At 53.0% G+C, this 16,317-nt stretch overlaps 1 long non-coding RNA gene across 2 annotated transcripts; it reads left to right on the forward strand.

Annotated features, from left to right (window-relative positions):
- The first annotated feature begins 1,503 nt into the window (after window positions 1-1,503).
- Window positions 1,504-15,998, forward strand: LOC123616255 (uncharacterized). 2 transcript variants are annotated; one of them, XR_012510077.1, is made up of 5 exons: window positions 1,504-1,632; window positions 11,050-11,276; window positions 12,635-12,869; window positions 15,350-15,425; window positions 15,744-15,998. It is a non-coding gene; the product is annotated as an uncharacterized LOC123616255 (long non-coding RNA). The 2 variants fall into 2 exon arrangements; XR_012510076.1 differs by lacking the exon at window positions 12,635-12,869.
- The last annotated feature ends 319 nt before the right edge of the window (window positions 15,999-16,317 follow it).

A 16,317-nucleotide genomic window follows, 5' to 3' on the forward strand; every position in this document is an offset into this window, starting at 1 on the left:
AGGTACGGGTAAAAGCAATTCAATTTGTTTCTAACTTGGGGGATGGATTCTTAAAAATACTAGCAGGAGCCATTCAAATGAATAATAGATACACAAAAGCAGCTGAGTCCTTTTAGGAAAAACTCTTCCAAATATATTTCAGGACTTACTCTACTATTCTGTGCATGCATAATAGCTCAGAGGAGTTTTATTAGCTCTCCAGCCTTTATCTTGATTACCCTGGAAATGAGATCCCCCCCCCCCACCTTATGCATTGATCCAGTCCCTCAAATCATTAGTGAAATATCTGAGCTAATAGGGTTTTATTATTTGCATCACAGTACTTAAGTGCAGAGCAGATGGTAGCTAAAGATAAATGGGAGTGGAGCAGAACCTGGCTCAAAGCACCCTGTTCAGTAGGACTGTTGATGGCTCTGGCTCCTGAATAAATGGGCTCCTATGTAGGTCCTGGGTGCCTTCTGATCTTAGTGGCTTTCCCCTCAGGCCATCTGGGTGCATCTTCCTCTGTGAGATGGAAAGTGAACGATGCTCGTAAGATCCACCAACACCTAATCTCTTTTCCTTTTCCTTTTCTTTTCTTTTTTAATCACAAAACACTTTAATTTAGTGGCTACTGAGGGCCAAGCCATGTATATTAATGACCTGAAAGTAATTACTTCTGGGAATATTTTAAAAATACATATGCAAAGAGCACACAAAACTGCAGGACTTCACACAGTGACCTGGAAGCTCAAACTTGGGTGAGGCTCTGCATTTACTCCAGGAATTCTAGAAGCATGGAGAGTCCACTGCCCACCATTTCATGTCAGAACACAGACCTGGGAGACTTGGAGAGGGGAAGAGACTTGCCACAGGACACACAGCAGTGGTGACAGAGCTGGGACTGAAGCCTCCTGGTTTGTCTAACTGTGGGATGGAGATGGGGGTGGTAGCTATGTTGCTGGAGCTTCAGTTTTGCACTTCCCTCTGAGGAGCTGTGTGACCTTAGGCAAGTCACTGCCAGTCCGTTATGAAATGAGGGGGTTGAATTAAGCCAATGTTTCTTAAACAGTGGTCACGGCTGAGTTGATCTCTGGAGGTGGAGTCTGGGACTGACCCCGGTGGCCTGAAACCCCAACCAGTGAGCACCCGGTTCCAGTAGTCCCTCCGCACGCCTTGTGAACGCATAGTGGAACTGCAGTCTGGGATCCCAGGCGGAAGGTTTCAAACGGTGATGGACAAAGACAACCACTGCATTATGTGCATTCTGCTTATCGGGTTTAAGATCCTCTAGTGACTTAGTTTCCCCCAAAGCTGGCTCCTCGACTGCGGAGAAGTGGCTTCGGGCTGCAGAGGGAAAGCAGGGCTTGTCGCCAAGATTCTGCATACCACATACCGCCTTCCCTCCAGCAAGTCAGCAAAGCCTGGAGTCGGGTTTGGCCAGAGCCGCCCACGGGCGCAGCGCGCCTCCGGACGGCAGGGGGCGCTGTCCGCAAAGCTTTGCTCCGGGGGCCAAACCTGAGAGCGGAGCGCCGCGCGTGCGCATGTGCCAGGGGCTCGGAGGCCGGGGCGAGGTGGGGCGGGACCGGGAGAGCGTGGCCTGTGCCTTCCGCGCCCGGCGTTCCCGGGACTCCGCGCTGCAGAGCAGGACAGGTAACGGGCAGTGCAGGAGGTCCAGGGGCCGCATGGAGCCGAGCCTCGCGACCATGCGCAAAATGCAGTGTAATTTTGCAAATGTTGTTTACATTATTATTATTAAATGTGCTCCCGGTAGGAAAATCGCAAATGTAGACACAGATCTCCCACGGCCGCCCACCGCAGAGACGGGCGCTGCTGCGTGGGGGCCCGGGTTCACTCTCGCCTACACGTGGCTCTAGCGCTCGGCTTTCTGGGGTCTCTGTGAATCGCTTGCACCCTCTGAAAGCCCAGGCGCCGCCCACTGTACCCCTCTGGCGCCCCGTTCTGTTCAACCACGGCGCTGGGATGGTGAATTTGTTCTAGAGCCTTGCGGGCCAGCCTGACAAGTGATGGTCGCCTGTGCGTCCACTCGACAGGCGGCAGGGGGCGCGCTGACCCTGTGGGAAGGGCCGCTCGGGACTTCCTGAAAGCTCCTTGGACCGCTGCAGTGGGAGGCATTTGCAGCCTGAGGTCCTGTAAGGACGGGGCATTGAGACTTGATAAATGTGCAGATGCCTGGGGCTCTGCTCGGTCAGGTGGGTGCGTAGGTCTGGATGGCGTGGGGTGTCCCCCCGTGGGAATACCTCTCCTGGGACCCCCACCCTAGAACTGAGCAAAGAGGTGCCAGGGTAGTGGGGTGTGGGGGCAGTACCCACTCCAGACTCGTTAACCTGCAAGGCTATGTCCAGAGTAAGGGATTTTAGTGGTTGGTGGAGAACGTTGGACAGGACCCTGAGCTGATGTTTCACTTAGGAGGTCTCATTGCTCTGAGGCAGTGAGGACACCCTGGGCTTGGACAGCCTGGGGGGCAGGTCCTAATCCTGAGTTCACTTGTTCAAGGCCTGGGTTATGACTTGTGTGAATTCTTCACTTGCCTGGTGCTTGCCTCTCCCCATGGGTCTTAACCTGATGAGTGAGTAGTGATAATGATTGTATCCTTCCTTCCCAATGGACCGATTCATGCTTTAGTTCACTAATCCCCAGAGCAGCCCTGCAAAGTTGGTAGTTCATAGACCAGTCCTGGCCCTCCCTGGAGAGGACCTGCCAGTTTGCCCTTTAGTGTAGATAGGGCTTTCTTCTGAGGTGGGAGGGGCTGTGCCCCTGTCTGGAGGAATGCTGCCTCGGTAGAGCTTTCTTTGAGCTGTTCTACCTCAAGGAGGGGGGTGCTCTGCCTCTTTAGGGAGCAGATGGGGTGTGGGGGGCATAGGGCAGCAGATCTCGGTCTCCCCTCTTGCCAGGCCTTGGCTGTTTGCGCTTCTCACCTCCAGAGCGTGTTTGGGTCGACACACCCCTGCCAACAGCCAGCCCCAGGCCTGTCTGCGGCACCAGGCCCCGCCCGTGGCCAGCCACTTTTCCAGAGGAAAACGCGGCCTCACAGGAGCCCGCACACTGCCTCATCACCCCTTTGAAGGTGGGAGCCAGGAGGTGAAGTCCAAATTGCACGGAGAGTAAATAGCTGAGGACCCCGTTTGGCCTGGTCAGGATGCTGGCCGGCTACAAAGGGACACTGTGAGGGATGCCCAGGGAGCAGAAGGGACCCATTCAGTCTCCCAGGATGGGATTTGCCTGCTAATGAAGTGGGGAGGACCCTAGCAGTGGGTGGGCTGCAGGAGGGTGGGGTAGGTGAGGGAGCTAGTGACCCTGTCGGGGAAGAGCCTGCTGGCCTGAGCAGCTAGAACTGAAAGTCCAACCTGGCCCTGCAGCCCTGCTGCTCCAGAGCTGTGCAAGGAGCTGCTTAAAGAATGGAGATGCATCAGGCGTGTCCCAGACCTCCCCGATGAGACAAGAAAGCCCTGCACTGTTGGGGGTTGGGGGGTTGCACAGACCCCTGCCTGGTGCTTGTTGGGGACCAGGCCTTTGGCACACTGCCCCTCAGCATCCTGCTGCCGGTGAGATGGGGGCCCAGCTCGTGGGTGGCTGGGTAGGTTCAGGGGCAGGAGGAATCCCACAAGCAGCCTTGTATCTTTACTCAGTGGACTGTGCAAATATTTTCATGTTCTCCGTGTGCTATGTCCAGAGAGAGGTTGGGAAGCACCAGGTTCTGTCATTTCGTCTCATAGCAGGATGTGCTGTATCATCCCCATTCTACAGGTGAGAAAACTGAGGCTCCACGGGGTTAACAACTTGCCCAAGGTCACATGGTGCTGGGGCTGGGCACTTCCCCATGATCCTGCCTTCTGTGGATGGATGGAGCCTGGGTACATGATGTTGATTTCAGTGTGCATCCTGGTCGGGAGCCAAGGTCCAGATAACCTCTTGGTACCACTCCATGTGGCCTCACTGCATGTGGGACACACTTCAGGGCCAGTCAGTGCTCTGGGTCAGGGAGGTGAGGCAGAATTCCTGAAAGTGCTGATGGACAGCGTGAAGACAGGCCCAGGGAGGGCCCTGGGCTTCCTGGGAAAGGCACCCACTTCTCTGTGGGGATGCCCACCCACGCACTCACGCCCACTTCTGTGGTCCCACGTGGCACTGGTGGCAGCTGAGAGTCATTTCTAGACACTTGTGCAGATGCTGCTCTTCCTAGGACAGCACCACCTGCTTTGCTTAAAAATGGTCTGAATGACTCTTGGTGGGCCTCTGGTGGGTCATTCGAGGTCACCTTGCTTTGTGACCATCCTCTGTGCCAAGGGAACTCATTTAGGGCTTATTAGGAGTGTGGTTAATGGATCCCAAGGGCCAGACTGAGTGGGATGGCCAGCTGCCTGCAGCTGGAGATAAGGCCTGGGGCTAAGCAGGGCCTGGAGGTGGAATGTGAGTGGATCAAACAGGGCTGAGTGGTCCTGAGCAACAGGGGTCCTGGGCAACTCCCTGCAGTACGCTCGGGTCTGTGGCATGGTGTCTCAGTGGCCAGGTGCGGGTTAGCGATGGATGGACAATGGATGGGGTTCGGGTTGCCGGGGCAGCCCGGGGCAGCACTTGTCTTTGGTGCTTGGCCCCTCCCTGTTGCTGACCGCGGTTAGCCAGGGAGGCTTGGGAACGGCCCTGCAACAGGCTTCTCACCCTCCTGGGCAGACCCCTGTGCAGAAGCCAGGGCTCAGTGAATTCCCGTGTGAATTATTCCTTGACTGGGGTAAAGGGAGACCTGTGATTCCCACTGTTCTCTCTCAAGGCTCTGAAGAAAGTGCTCAGACAGGTAAAGAATTGGGAAAGATTTGCTTAGCTAGCAGATTGTTCCCAAAGCAATTCACACTTTGGATTGAAAAGTGGGTTGCTTTTCTTAGGCTGTCCCTTGAGGCCCGATAGCCTTTTCGTTTCAGCTGGAGGCAGGAGAGGGAACGTGACTGGGGGCTGGGAGGTCGCATGGAGCCCAGGAAGGCCCCTAGGGTGTCCGGGACTCTGGGGAAGCTTACATCTGCGTCTGCCCCCCACTCTCTGCCCTGGTTTTGAATGAAGGATCAGTGGGCAGATAAAATTGAAGATAAGAGAATCTGGAAATAAATGTGACCTCCTTAACCCTAAGATCTTACTCTTGAAACTAGATGCTCTGAATTTAAGATCTAGAGAACTCTCCAGAGCACCAGGCACTTGAGAGCTGCTCAAGACACACAACAGCTTAGTAGCAGGAGCTGAACTTGAACCCAGGTCTTTGGACTTTTAACCCTGTGCTCTTTCTGGAGTTGGAATCAGAGCAAAGGGTCCTGGTTTGGGTCTATTCCCTTTTACACCCAGACCCTCATGCGCTCCATGACATATCCCGCTTAACATGACGAAATATGAAAGAAATTGAATTCATTTTCTATTGCCGTGTAACAAATGACCACAAATTCAGCAGGTTAAAACACGTGTACTCATTTTCTCACAATTTCTGGGGGGCAGGAGTCTGGTGGGCTTGGCTGGGTCCTCTGCTCAGGGTGTCCCAGGCTGCAGGTCACGTATCATCCAGGCTGTGTTCCTTTCAAGGGCTGGGGACTTCTCCAGGCTTACGGGATTGTTGGCAGAATTTATTCCTTCTGGTTATGGACTGAAGCCTCGCTGTGCTGCTGACTGTGGGCCCCTCGTAGGCTCTCTTACAGCCGGCAGCTACTTCCTCGGGGCCAGTGAAGGGGCTCCCTCTCCTTTGCTAAAACGGAGTCTCAGATAACTTGATGTAATCCAGTGAATCAGCTGAGTGACTTGCCCATGTCTTTGGCATATTCTCTTGGCTGGAAGCAAATTACAGGTTCCATCTGTACTCGGGGGGAGTTTAGATAAGGGTGTGACTCATGGGGGGCCTGTCCACCATGGCAATGGAAGTCTGGACAAAGTAAAGGCATGAGGGCAGGTGAGAGTGATGAGGTGCTTTGACTCGGGGTGTCCTCACCCCCACCTCCCACCCCCACCTGAGCTTAGACTGTACTTAAGACCAACCACGCATTACTGGGGAAACACAGGTGCTGATATGGCCAGTGGGTTTGCTGAGATAAGAAACTGGACTTGCTGCTACGGGAGACTGAAGATGATGGAAAAGATGATTTCTTCTCTGTCGGCCCCTCTTCTTGGAAGAACAGCCAAGGCTCTATGTTCTGAGTTGGCCTCCTTGGCCCAGGAGGTAGATGAACAGTTTCCTTGTATTTCCAGGGCTACCCTAAAGGCAACAACCCCTCCCCATGACAGCTGTTTCTGGGGTCTATGGAAGGGAGGAACTGCGGCATTGGGGAAGGGTACCTTCTGTGCTTTGAGGGAAGGGCTGGAGTTTGGTTTCTGAGACTGGCAGAGACTGGTGCCCTGATGTCCCCCTGTTGAGAGACTGGCTGCATGGATGTTGAGGGGGCCACAGGGTTGGATACCAGGGGCTGTGACACCAGGAACAGCAGTTAGAGGCCCTGTGGCCAAGTTCATGGTCGATGTAGCAAAGGTGCAGTGGGAGTGAGCGGTCCACAGCTGACCAAGGGCAGGGCCTCTCTGCTGTGGCCCTGGGTTCATGCATAGCTGAGTCTTTGAGGAACAGAGGGAGGGCCCAGAGTTACTAATTCTGGGTGTCTGGTCAACCCTGGTGATGGGGTCTTGAAAGAAAACCCTAAGCACCCTAAGTTTGAGTGCTGAGTGGCAATGTTTTACTGTCAAGGGGGGAGTCCTGTCTAGCCCAGAGGCCGGGTGCTGGGGGGCAAGGTTTAGGAGAAGAAAAAGAAGGTAGGTCTTCCAAAGCCCAAAGACCTTGAACTGCGTCCGTCCTCATCAGGATCCTGGGGTCTCAGAGAGACTGCTGGCAGCAATACAACGGGCTGGCTGGAGATGACTCGCTGTGTGTGCAAGGAGTCGGGTGGCATCGTGGTGTCCAGCTAACTCAGCTGTGCCTGGGACAGGCCTGAGCTGGGGCTGTGGCACTCAGCCAGGTCTGCCCTCGGGTGGGCGGGCTAGGTGGCCACGGTGGGGTTTGTCAGGGGCCTTAACTAGATTTAATTTTATGTAGGAAAACTGTCAAATGAGCTGTTTCTCAAATCTGAGTGTCATGAAGCAAAGCCATGCTTGTTACACAAATAAAATAATATTCTAGCAGGCAGCTGCTCTGTAAGGTCTGCAGAGTGGGTTCCTGTGCCTTGGTGGACCTGTGTGGTCAGAGGGGTACAGGGTTTTAACTGCGTCAGTTTTATAGATGAGGAAGCTGAGATTCTGAAAAGAGAGTCTATAAAGTGCCCTGCACCAGCTTTAGAGGATTTCAGCGGCAGAGCTGGGGCAGTGTCCCCTGCTCCCCTGCAAACCCAGTGGTCCTGTCTCTGGACCCCTCTCGAGACACGTGGGAGGAGCCTTTACAGCACCCACACCCAGTTTGGGTGGGTCCACCTGCATCTTTGTAACAGACTTCCAGGTGCCTCTGATGTGCAGCTGTATTAAGAGCCGTTGGAACAAAGTTTTGATGATCAGACCCAGAAGGTTTGGTCAGTGATGAGCTGCAGAGGAACATCGTCTACCCCCTGAGTAATGAATGATCTCATCCACACAGCTCTTGACATATTTGTTTTCCTGGGGCTGAATCAGACCATGTGGTTGTGATTACATGTTCACTGCTGACCTGCTGCCAGTGTTGGGAGTTTAGAATCCGTAATTCAGTATCTTTATTGAGTAACTACTGAGAGCACCCCCAGAGACCAGGATGCCCCCCTTAGCTTTGCGTCATCTCTGGTTCTGCTTACAGGGGCCCAGCAGGGGTCCGTAGAAAGTGGATTAGGCTTCTGCGGCTCTGGGGGACACGGAGAGAGCAACAGGCGTGGGGGTTGCTGAGAGGATGGGACACATGCCACCACCTGCAGTTCTGATCTCAGGTGGGGCTTGTCTTCATCACCCTTGGGTGTCTGTCCTGCTCTGACACTGCTGGCTATGTGACCCGCAGTGTCTCTAGGTCTCTCCAGTCTGCATTCATCACAGCTCTACTCCTATGAATGCAGGGCATCGATTAAACAGGATCCTCAACAGGAAAAGCTTTGATTTCCCCCATTGGCTCTGATGTGTGGTTGGCATTATTGCCATCAACTTTCAGATAGTGCTCTCGAAAGCAGTTCCTGCCCTCCACCACGAGGGTGTCTCTTGTTTCTGGTGATGTATTGTGCTTACAACATTGATGTTCACAAGGAACTGCATATTTATCCAGGCGCAGAAATCTGCTCCCCTGAGTATGTACACGTGTGAAGGGAAAACAGATTCAGAGTCTGGGAGGTTTCTAGAGGAAGGGGAGAGGCTGGGTTCCTTTATTTTCCTCAGCACAGCTGCCCCGACCCGAGCTGGGCGTCTTGAATCAATTTATAGACAACTGCCAAGAAAAGCTTGAGTTGGGTTAATTTTGGAAATTGATCAGCAATTTCACTTTCAACCAGAGTTTGTAGGGTGCTTATAGGACCAGGGGCCAGAGGGCAAGAGCTAAGAGAAGACAGGTGGCATCTCAGGGTCGTGAGGTGGGGGAAAGACCAACACAGTAAAACTCATGCAAGTCAGGACGGAAGGGGGCTGGGGCATCAGAGAAGCAAAGCCGAGGAGCTGGAGTGTCAGGGAGGGGCCTGGAGGAGCTCAGGCATCAGGGGAGGAGCTGGGATGCCAGGGAAGAAGCATGGAAGAGCAGGGGCATCAAGGCAGGTGCCTGGGGGAGGTGTCATTTAAGTGGGTCTTTGTAGCCTGGGCAGGAGTGTGACTGGCAAAGGAAAAGTTCAGGTCCAGAGGCTTGGTAGTGGGATATGGGTGCTTCCTCCTGGCCACAGAGCAGGCAGAACTGATTGAAGCTCGCACCAGCTGACAACTGTCCAGGCCACCTGTCTTTAGGGCACAACAGCATCACAGAGAATAAACCTAACTGGCAAAATGTAAACTTAGGTTTGGTAGTTGGAGAGAGGTGAGCAGCCTCTCAGCTGCCTCCGAGGTGGTGCCTGAGCTGGAAAGTCACATACAAGGACATCTCTATTTTGTACACAGTGTAGGAAGTATTGGTTCCTTCCCTGAACTCAACAAGTAAATGTGAACACATGTATCAAGAGTATCAATTAGAAAATACTAAATCATCAGCCTTCTTGGGTGCTTGCTGCTCCTCTGGCCCTTAGAGTTGGGCACGTGCCCTGAGCTATAGGAAACCAAGTTTGGTTCCCAGTCGAGGGGTGCACATCCACGTGTCGCTCTGCCTCCGAGAAGTGAGGTGGTCCAGTACTGCTCTCCCAGGTCATGATTTGGAGTGGAATGGAATGGACGAGAAGCTGGATTAGACCTGCGACGTTCTTGGCTGGTATCTGGCTCCTCGGGCAAGCCTGTCACCCTCTGCAAGACTTTCTTGTCAGCCTTCATCCTTTGAAACAGTCTTTGTGTTGGGCTAGAACTTGGATAGGCCAGGGAGGTGATTACACACAGCACCTGGTGGGTTTGATACTTAAAGTGGGCAAGCCCCTCTCCCCTCTCCCTTTAGCAAACCTCGCCTGCACTGAGACACCTGTCCGCCAGCTCCCTACCTCGTTACCTCCGCTGACAATTGGCAAACTGTCAGGGAGACCAGAGATTGATGACTGAACCTGGTAGTCTTGTGCCTCAGATATGCCCTCGGTGTCTGAAAGGCTGAGAAGTGGCCCTGCTCAGCTATGGAAGGTTTCCGCGATGCCAGGCAGGCAGCATGAGTGCGGCTCAGCTCTGCCCTGAGCTGTCCCCTGCTGCGTCACCTGTTAAGTTAGTGGATCTGCTCTGAGTGGACAAGGAAGGGTGGGAAAACCTGACTCCACTATATTTGTTCTTTTTTTTAATTATAAAAGTAATATATGTTCATTGAAAAACACAATATAGGAAAAAAAAATAACCAGGAGGGCAGAAGAATCATCCATAATCCCCTCTCTCAGAGAGAATTCCTGACGATGTGTTAGCACCTCACATAACTATTCCTTCCAAGGCTGCAGCACTGTGCATAACACAGCATCTGGAAGGGCAGAAAATAATCTGCCGTCTGTGTTTACCTGAAGGGTCCCATCTGCGGTCTCCCTTGGCTATGCAGATGTAGAGCAGGCTGGCACACAGCTGGGGGTAGGGCATGAATTTTGAGCCTCCTGGAGAGAAGCCAGGGAATTCTGAGACGATGCTGGGCACAAAGTCCCTAGTCCCAAATGCCCAGGGTTGCAAGTTAGGGAGAACTGTTGCCAAAGTGGGGGTAGGGGAGCAATGTGGCCTCAGTCTGGTTCTAGGCTTGGGGTAGGCTCATATTGTCTCTAAATAAAATCTATCTTGAGGAAAGGGGGCACCTAGACTGAAGAACTGGGCTCCACCGTGGGGCACAGTGTCCCTGTGGTCCACCTCTGGTCACTCTTGTCCACCAGGGCAGGACTGCAGTGTCCCAGAGGTCCCGAGGTCTCCCAGGGTAGTGGACGTCTGTGGGGTGGATGTTTCCTAGAATTCCCTTCCCTACATAGTTCCAGGTTAGTGTGTGTCACAGGAGATGCTTTGCATTAGATTTTGAAGGCGGAAGTACAGTGGCAGCCATATTCCTTTACACTTGGGAGACTGGAGCGTGGCACAAGGGAGCCTGGCAGCTCAAAAACCTCACTGCTCACCTGTAGGCTCACCTGGCTGGCAGAGGCTGCCGCTGCTCCAGCCCCTGCAGCTCTCCTCCTTCGGCCTCTGCAACTCCTGGGCTAGGGGTGTGTTTAGCCCCGTGATGAAGGGCCCCATTACCCAAGCTCGTTCGAGTCCATCCTTGGGGGCTCTGCTCGTCCCTGACCTCCCCCACTTCACAACCACCTTCCCTTCTCTATGGCCGACCTCAGGCTGTGGCAACAGATACAGAAGGGACAGCTTCCCAGAGATGGTTTAATCAGAAGCTGGGCAACACCAAATCCTGATAATAAATCATATGTATGTATTTATTTACATATACACATTTGTACAATAATCATGTAATTTTATGATAATCAATCATACATATGTATTTATCATATAATTCTTGCTCCTGTTTTAAAGATGTGGAACCACCAGGTCACTGTCACGTGGTGCCAGATGCCTGCTCAGCACTGGCCATGAGGAGCCCACAGTCCACCGAGGATGCTCTTCCCCTCTGGCCCGGAGTCTCCAGCCTCTTCAGGGAAGAAGCAGGAGAGGGAGTGTGCTCCCCTCCACTGTCTTCTTACCCACTCCCTCTTCTCCATTTCCTTAAGCTGAAAGTTCCCAGAGCCAGAGCTGGGCCTGGGGTCAGTTGCCATGAACACTCAGCGGATTCAGGAAAGAGAGTGGGCACCGGGGTGGAAGAATGAGGAGAAAAGAGCTCAGAAAGGAAAGGGCATTGGGACAGGAGGTCTTGAGGACTAAAGGCACCCACTCCCTGGGTGGTCTTCACCCCCAAAGAGGGCACAGCATGGGGGCGCTACTTGGTGCCAGGGGCCAGGCCCTCTCAGACAAGCACACAGCCTGGCAGGGAGCCCCTCTCCCTGTCCCTGTAGAGCCCAGGCAACAACCCAGAAAGAGGGGCAGGGCCACAGCCTCCCAGAGAGAGGGGTGGGGCCTCCCAGAGAGAGGGGTGGGGCCACAGCCTCCCAGAGAAAGGGGTGGGGCCACAGCCTCCCAGAGAGAGAGGAGGAGCCACAGCCTCCCAGAGAGAGAGCGGTGGGGCCACAGCCTTCCCTGAAAGGGGTGTGATATCTTTATTATAGCACTTTTGGGAGAGGGCAGGAAGTGAGCCAAGGGGACTGGGACGAATTCACTTTACCTCTACAGAAACTCGAGTGGAGGGGCTCCCAGGGGACTGGAAGAGACAGGGCCTTAGAGGCCAGGTAGGGGACAAAGGGGGCACCTGTGGGTGCTCATTTGCTAAAGATGGTCTGGGCGTGGCACTCAGCTCCTTGCTCCCATCTCTGCCAGATCCCAGACACCAATTTCGGCTCCATGGAATCCACTAGCACCGGCTCCACCATGCCTGTCCTCATGTCCAGGTGTTTGGTGATTGAGCACAGGGCCCAGCATTGTTGAAGAGCTAAAGGAGGGCAAGTGATGTGCAGTTTGAGACCCACTAGAGATTGCTGGGTGTGGGTAGATGAAGCCAAAGTCCAGGGTTGCCTGTTTGTGAGATCAGGTCAAAGGATGCAGCTGGGAGGTCTGGGCGGGTAGAAGATTTAAGGATGATGGGGCGGGGTTGGGGGGCGTGTCGTACAGACTCTGCTGTGGACCGAAGCCTGAGAGGCCACCTCTGGACCCTCCGAAGTCCCTGCATTGGGAGTGCCCGGTCAGCTGTAATCAGATCCTAAGGTAGCCAGTCAGTGGGGCCCTGAGACATGTTCCGGGTCTCACAGCTAGTGAGTGACAGAGCAGGAGCAAAGGCCAGCTGTCTCGGCTCTACACAGAGCTCTCCCCCTCAGAACTGCCTGCCTTCAACTGGTCCAGGAAATGGGCTGCCCTCTCGGGGAATACACAGGTCTTCAGGCTGCTAAGTTCCACTCTGCCCCTTGGCGCCCGACTTTTCAGGCCCAAGTGTTCCATTTACCTCCACCTACCCAGGGCTCTCCCTCTTCACCAATGCCTTTAGCATCTCAGGTGCTGGCCTTCTCCCTTCCAGGGTCCCTTTTCCTCCAGGCCAGCTGTAGCACATGGTACAGGCCCCCATTTCCCACAGGCCTTTCTTTGAAGGGTTTCATGCTGGGCGCTCCAGGAACAGGAAGATCAAGTCCAACTCTAAAACAAAAGTTCCAGGACTGTCCTGGGTCCTTGGAGCCACTGCTCTGGTCTGAAGTTCCTGTACTCACCACCCCCAGCCCCACCCTCTTTGGACGTAGTTGCCGAAATCCCCAAAGGCAGGCTCTTCACCCTCTCAGTCCCGATGGGAGCTTGATAAACTCAGCCTGCTTAGCGCCTGTCTTCCCTTAGTCACCTTGACTTGTCTTCCCTTTGTCACCCTGACCTGTCTTTTCTTCTTTACTGTGACCTTGCCCTGGGAAGGGACCCAGCAGTGCCATCAGAGGGAACTGGAAGCTCCCAGTGCCCAAGCACTGCTGCTGTGTTGACCAAGGGGGTAATTTGCACCTCCAAGACCCTAGACTAGGGAGATGCTCCATTCATGGGACTTCTTGTCCCACACAGGACCTTTCCTCATAGGTACATGCAATTGTGCTTTGCTTAGATAGTGTCCTCAATGCAGCCAACCCTGATGTTCTTAAGGTGTAATCTGTGTGACGCTGGGCCCAAAATAATTTAGAATGTGCTTCTAGTGGGATATCTCATGGTGTCACACAGGAAGTGTCCAGGCACCAGCCGGAGAAATTACTTTTAGGTAGTACTCCCAGCAGGAAGTGGCCCTTCCCTCCCCAAAGGGTTTCATGGCTGAAGGACAGCAGAGGGTTTAGAGTCAGACAAACCCAGAGCACATCCTGCCTCCATCCTTTCAAGCTGTGCTGCCTTTGGCAAGTTGCAAACCTTCTTTGAGCCTCATTTCTAAAAGCGAGCAATTATCTTACCTATGCAATAGAGTTGTTGTAAATAAGACAAGTGCATAGAATGCTCACCACAGCACCTAGCCCACAGAGATCATTTCCGGCCCATTCCCAAAGCCTCCCACCAGAATCCCAGAGCCAGAGGGGTCGAAAGAGTTGTGTTCACGAAACTGCATCCATCAGGGAGCCTGGCTGCAGGGAGCTGAAGCTAATTCTGCTCATTAACGCAGAACAGAAATGTATAGAAGGGATTGAGCAGCTCACAGGATCTCTGTGTGGGTCAGACTACTAGGTCTGGAGGCTGCGCTGCCAGGAACAATGTTCAAAATCACTCGGCAGAGCTGCCGAGGGGAGACACCTGAGAGCTACAATGGGAACCGACACCTCCATGTGTGCTGGGGACCCCAGGGTGAATGAGCTGGCCATTGCTGCTTGAACCCAAACCAGAAGCCTCTAGAACATGTGGGTGTCTCTGGTGCCCTCAACCTCCCCAGCATGCTGTCCACAGTCTCAGACTCTTTCTGTCACTGGCACCCATGTGTACCTACCTGGCAGAATCCTTCTCAAATGCCTGGTCCCCTGGCTGCAAGGGAGGCCGAGAAGGCAGGTCTCTGGCATTTCAGCCTCTGTAATGAGATGGGGTCCCTGCCTTCCTCCAAGCTACATGAAGCGGGGAAGGAGCATACAGAGATGCTGGGTGGCCAAAAAATGCTGGATGACATATCAACATATATTTGGTCTCATATGGCTGCTGTAACAAACTACTGCAAACTGGGTGGCTTAGGACAACAGAATCTTATTCTCTTACAGTTCTGGTGGGCAGAAGACCAAAGGCAAGGCGTCAGCCATGCTCTCTCTCCTGGTTTCTGGTGGCTGCCAGCAATGCTTGGCGTTCTTGGCTTACAACTGCATCATTGTAATCTCTGCCTGTCTTCACCTGGCTGCCTTCCCTCTGTGGTCTTTGCCTTCGCATGGTATTGTCCTTGTTGTGTGTGCCTGTCTCTGCATCTCTTCTTCTTATAAGGACTCCAGTCATGTCAGATTAAGGGCCCACCTTACTGCAATATGTCCTCACCTTGCCAACTAAAACTCGGCACTTTCCATCTGCCTCTATAAAGATTAAATCACGAGCCGCTGCAGCCGCTGACCTCCAACACAGCCTGAAAGGAGTTCAGGACGGAGGTCAGGAATGAGGCGCTCTGTGCTCTGGGAAAACTGGCAGAACAGTTCTTCAGATTGAGATTTTCAGAAGATTTTATGAGCCCAAATTCTTGGGTCTCATATCTAGAAAGGCACTAAAAGCATTAATGGTGACATTTGTTCCTCGAGACTAGCAGCAGCCTCTGTCCAGGTGTGTGCTTGACTGCACGTCCCCGCTTCACTAAAATATATCTAATACTGAGCTCGCCCCTGCCTTTTTGGAGCAGTTCCTCAGAGCTTTCTGAGATGCTGTCTCCTGGGCTATAGTCCTCGTTTTGCCCCAGATAAAGTAACCTACAACTCTCACATTGTGTGAGTATATTTCAGTCGACAACCTTAACTTACAACTTAATTACACGTAAAGACCTTATCCCTTCATTGCAAAGGCCCCATTTCCAAATAAGGTCACATTTATAGATACCAGGGGTTAGGACTTCAACACATCATTTTGGGAGAGTCATAATTTAACCCATAGTACCCTATTTTGTGTTCCCAATATCTTCCCTGTGCTTCCGGGGACCACCTCAGAAATAAACCACCTGCACTCAAGTCCTCTCTGGGGTGTCTTTGGGGTCAAGATGGAGAGTAAGGATCCGAAAAGAAAAGAGAGAGGGGAGGGACAAAAGAAACTTATTCTCTTACAGTTCTGGTGGACAGAAGGCCCAAGGAAGGAGAGAGTTAAGAATAAATCATCCATTGGCCCCCAGATCAAGAAATGAGGTAAGGTTCAAGAAGACTTCTGGGAGTTGGAGGAGCAAGCAGAAAGGAGCTTCCTTTGTCAGAACTTGGCAGATGCTCTGTCTGGGGCTGGGCCATATCTGGGAAGGTGGGAGGAGAGAGGAGCTGAAGGTGGAGCCAAACTTGGGCTTGAGGACCTGGACTAGGGAGCTGGGACCTTCAGGCTGTGTCCTCTAGTCCAGCCAGCTCTGGCTCTGGCTGGGGAAACTGAGACCCAGAGATGGACAGCAACTCGCCTTAGCTCCCAGCAGAGACTAGAAGTTCCATCACTGGTCCTGTTTTGGCTCTCTTCCCTGGCAGGCTGTGACCAGTTGGTGGCCAGAAGGAGGTAGTCAGATCTGTCTGGGCTCTGCTGACCCAGTCCGTCTCTGCTCCCACCAGGGTAGAGGAGGGCAGACTGCATGGCCAAGCACCGAAGCCCAGCCTGGTCCAGGACCATCCGCTGACTGTTTTCTGTTGTATGGGCAGTTTGGGCAGTGTCTCTTTGGCTCTGCCTCCCCCTACTCCATGCATTTTCATTATGCTTATTAATAAATTATGGCTACACCCACCTGTCGACAGAGTCGATTTGTTATATTCATAGCTCCTGAAATCTCCCTCCCCAAAGCCGCCATCCCCAACCCTGCCAGGCCCCCTGCTTGGCCAGCAGCGTGCCTTTTCCCAGCACTGTTATTTCAGCCTGGCTCCTACGGGCCACAGCATCCATGGGCAGCGGCCAGCATCCAAACAGGTCTGGTTTTGTCAGAAAACACCTTAAAATCACTCTTTGAGAAGAAAATATGTTTCGCTGGAGGGCAGCAGGAAGAGACTGATGCTGTTTAGTGTAATTATCTATTTTCAGCTCCTTTTTATTTTTTAAAAATTTTTAAATTTT

Source organism: Camelus bactrianus, chromosome 11, assembly GCF_048773025.1.
Source record: "Camelus bactrianus isolate YW-2024 breed Bactrian camel chromosome 11, ASM4877302v1, whole genome shotgun sequence".
In the NCBI taxonomy this organism is placed as follows: Eukaryota; Metazoa; Chordata; class Mammalia; order Artiodactyla; family Camelidae; genus Camelus; species Camelus bactrianus.